Source organism: Nicotiana tabacum, chromosome 20 (assembly GCF_000715075.1).
Source record: "Nicotiana tabacum cultivar K326 chromosome 20, ASM71507v2, whole genome shotgun sequence".
In the NCBI taxonomy this organism is placed as follows: Eukaryota; Viridiplantae; Streptophyta; class Magnoliopsida; order Solanales; family Solanaceae; genus Nicotiana; species Nicotiana tabacum.
Window position 1 is genome coordinate 125,283,120 of NC_134099.1, and position 4,897 is coordinate 125,288,016.

Here is a 4,897-nt window from a genome sequence, read left to right on the forward strand (position 1 = left end):
GTATTAAAAAGAGTATTACAACAAAACATCATTTGAACACTTGAGAATTCACTTGAGCATTCAAGTACTCCAACCGTTCACTGATCAAGCATTCAATTCTCAAGTGCATCAAGAACAAAGTTTAACACTACTGCGGACCAGTTCTTAAAGCGAGTATCTTATTGTTCATAGTTGAGTTGTAACTTTGTAATTGTTCTTCATTGTAATTCCTAATTTTCTTATCTAGAAGCGTTGCTTAGGAACCCCCTTGTAAAACCATAAATCCTTAGTGTTTGTGTTGTGACTAGAGTTAGTCATGAGTTGAAGTCTTTGTAATAGGTGTATTGCAAAGTGTCTTGTAATAGGTGTATTGCAAAGTGTCTTGTAATAGGTGTATTACAAGTTAGTGAGGGATTAAGATTACAATTCCTAGATTGCAAAGGTTGTAATCTAAAATTTTCTCATAGTGAAGTTGAAATCCTACAGTGTAGGTCGTGATTTTTTATCCCCTTGAGCAGGGATTTTTCCACGTAAAAACTCCCTGTCTTATTTACTTACTGTTTCATTAGCATTCTTAGTGGAAACTCATAGGGGACCTGGTCTCTATATAGTCTGATGGACTCATACATTCTATCAATTGATATCAGAGCGGGTTCTTTCTATAAGGTTAATGTATATGAAGGATTCTTATGGTTGCTCCACCAAATTTTGAAGAAGGTCAATCTACGTATAGACCAACTAGATTCAATGGGAAATACAACGGGTGGTGGAAGATGAGAATGTATGATTTTATCATGGTAGAAGACTCTGAGTTGTAGGATGTTATATTTGATGGTCCTTATGTCCCAAAAAAGAAGGTCGGAAACCCTCCAATGACGACGCCAAAGACCAGAAAAGAGTACAACAATGCAGATAGGAAAGATGTGAAGAAAACTTTTTGTGCCAAAAAATTTTGGTATGTGGAATAGGACCTGATAAATACAACAAGATCTCAGCTTGTCAATCCGCCAAAGAAATATGGGAAGCTTAACAAACAGCACATGAGGGAACCACTCAAGTAAAGCAATCTAAGACTGATATGCTCACCACTGAGTATGATCTCTTCGGGATGAAGGATGATGATTAAGACATGCACACAAGATTCACTTCCATTATAAATGAGCTACACTCACTCGGTGAAATCATCCCTAGGAACAAGTTTGTGAGAAAAATTCTCAGTGTTCTACCGAGTTCGTGGGAGAGCAAAGTGAATGCCACTACTGAAGCAAAGGATCTGCAGGCCCTAACTATAGAAGAGCTAGGTGGAAATCTTAAAACGTACGAAATGAAGAAGAAGAAGGACAATGAAAGAAGATAACCAAAAAAGGAAAAGAACCTGGTACTCAAAGCTGAAGATAATGACTCAAGTGAGGAGGACTGTGACATAGATTACCTAACCAAAAGATTTCAAAAAATGGTCAGAAGGAACGGAGGGATACCAAAGAGAGGAAGTTCCAGCAGACCAAATAACTATGACCTTTGTCATATGTATGGAAAGCCAGGGCACTTTATCAAAGATTGTCCTCTCCTGAAGCAAGAATACTTCAAGTACAACCCTAATAAAGCAGCTAAAAGGAACCTGGTTCCTAACAAGCGATTCAAAAGAAAGAATGCCGCTGAAAACGTTGTGAAGCAAGCTCTTGCAGCATGGGGAGATTCCTCAAGTGAGTCTGAAGAAGAAACTGATGCAGGCGATACTTCCATGATGGCAGTTGAAAGTGAATGAAATGAATACGATTCAATATTTTTTCTAATGGCTCAATTAGACAATTATGAAGATGATAACAATGATCAGGGAACAGTGAAAGGAAGCAGTCAACAATGGTTCATGGATAGTGGATGTTCAAAGCACATGACTGGGAATACCATGGACTTTCTTTCACTGAAAGTCCTACAAGGAGGGAGTGTATCCGTTGGCAATGGGAAAAGGGGTGCATTCTTGGAGTTGGAAAAATTGGAAAATCACTCACTCACTCAATTGAGAATGTGTACAATGTCAATGGCCTCGAGTACAGTCTCTTGCAACATGATCACAGATAAAAGGATGCTTAATTTCTATATGTTTTTCTCTATAATGATGCATTGAATATTTTGATAAACAAATAGCATTGGTATTATCACAAAATATAGGAGTAGAGGTAAGAGATAAATCACAATCGAGAAGTTGATGCATTATCTACCAAACTTGTGCACAACATCTTCCAACAACTAAATATTCTGCTTCAATTGTTGCTAAGGCAATTGAAAGGATATCTATGTTCACTTTTCCATTCATTTGGAGTGTTTGAGGAGGGATCTCTTTCCATATTAGTTGATTGATTTGTTTGAGATGGTTTGTGATTTTTGATAGACTCCTCAGCTAGTTGAGTTTGCTGATCAGTTGACTCACTTTGATGATCCTTCCCTACAATGACAGATTTATGGACAAAAGGAATTTCCTCATCTTCAGGAAGTTTTTCATTCCATGGGCGAGGGCTAGTATCAACAAAAACAACATGAATTGGCGTTGTTTTATTATAAACTCTATATTCTCTACTTGAAGGAAAGTATCCAAGAAATATAACTTCATCACTTTTAGGATCAAACTTACCCAATTGTCCTTTCTATTATTATGAATAAAGCATTTGCATCCAAACGGGTGAAAATAGGCAATATTGGGTTTCTTAACATTCCACAATTCATACGAGTCTTTATGAGGATTGGACAAATCGACATATATTGATGATATAGCATGTTGTGCTCACCACTTTGTCCTAGAGATGGTGAGGTAGAGAGTTTTCTACAATCATGGTTCTTGTCATGTCCTGTAAAGTTCTTTTTTTACCCTCTACCACTCCGTTTTGTTGCGCAGATCTTGGTGAAGAGAAGTTGTGAGAGATTCCTTGATAGTTGCAAAAAATTTTAAAAGCTCTGCTTTCAAATTCTCCTCCATGATCACTTCTGATAGAAGAGATGTAGTAATCGTTTTCTCGTTGAACCTTATTACAAAAAACTTCAAAATTCTTTAGAGCATCATCTTTATGACTTAAATACATAACCCAGGTAAATCTAGAGAAATCATCCACAATGACAAAAGCATATTTCCTACCACCTATGCTAGCAGTTCTAGTTGGACCAAATAAATTCATAGGCAATAATTGGAGAGGTTTGGAGGTGGAAACAATGTTCTTGATTTTGAAAGATGAGCGAGTTTGTTTTCCTAGTTGACATGCATTACAAATATGATCTTTTGAAAAATCTAGTTTTGGAAGTCCAATAACGAGATCATGTTTAGAAAGCTTTTGAATAGTATGCATGCTGGCATGACCAAGTTTTCTATGCCAGACCCAGGAAACATCAATCATGGAAGCAAGACAAATTTGATCCCCAAGATTATCTAAGTTGCTAATAGTATAGACATTTATGTCTCTATTACCTGATAAAATGATTTTACTTGATTCATCTTCTATGAACCAACAATGTTTCTTAAAACGAACCTCGTAGTCATTGTCACATAGTTGAGTAATGCTAAGAAGATTGTAGGCGAGTTCATCAACCGGGTAGACTTCATCTACGTCACGTGTTGAGCTCAGAGGAACTTTTCCAACACCAATCACATTTCATTTGGATATGTCTCTAAAGGTAATTGTTCCTACATCTAGTTTGGTGACAATTTTGAACAATTGTTTGTCACCAGTCATATGTCTGGAATACGCGCTGTCGAGATACCATTTTCTTTTCGATTCTTCTTGCGATGTTCCTTACTAGTTCCCTCGTATGCCATGAGACCAAGTTGACCTAAGTCTTCTTCTTCATTCTCTCCTTTGTTTCCTGAGAATCCATGATCTCTTGATTTCTCATTGCTCTCATTTTCTATGGCCATGGAACACATATTTTCAATTTCTTCATGATTAGAATCTTGTTCATCACACCAGGCTCCAAAAGACTTCTTCATTTGAAGGTTCCTTCTGAGCTTCTTCTTTAGTTCAGGACAATCAGCTTGAATGTGTCCGTGTTTTCCACATTCGTAGCATCTTCCATCATTTTCATTGTTTGTTCTTCCCTTTATGAAGTTTGGTTTACCTCTTCTGCTATTTCTATTTTTCTTCATCATGCTAGTTACAACTTGAGAGAGAATGCCTATGTTTTCATCCTGTTCTCCTTCTTCCTCTTCTTCTTCATCGTCTGGTTCAGCCACAGTTGCTTTGAAGGCAACTGTTTTTAATCTTATTGAATCTATCTATCCATGTGAGTTTTCTCAAAGGCTATTACGTCACCTCTGAGTTCATCATAAGATTATTTTTTCAAGATCCTGACACTCGAGAACAATGACCTTAGGCTGCCAAATTGTAGGTAGACTTCTAAGAGTTTTTCTGATTTGTTCTCCGCTTTTTATTAATCTACCAAAAGATTTGAGATCTCCAAGAATTTTGTTGAGCCTGGAGAACATTTCTTCAGCAGATTCTCCATCCTTCATTTGAAATAGCTCATATTCACGAACCAAAAGATTTATCCTTGTTTCTTTTACATTGTTGGTTCCTTCATATGTGACTTCCAATTTATCCCACATTTCCTTAGCAGTTTTACAGCTTGACATCTTTTCATACCCTTCACCACTGATAGCATCGTACAATAGATTGTTTGCTTTAGCATTCATAGTTATGATAACAGCTTGCTCATCAGTGTAATCATCCAAATCAATTGGATCAGTGGATACTATTACTTGACCGTTATCATGCTTCTTCGGTGGAATTGGAAGATTTCCCTTTTTGATCACCCCCCAAACTTGATGTCATATGACATGGTGTATGTTTCCATACACACTTTCTAATGAAAGAAGTGTTGTCGGTTGGAGTATGGTAGTCGAACTTGAGAGGTTCCCTCTTGAAATAATGCACCG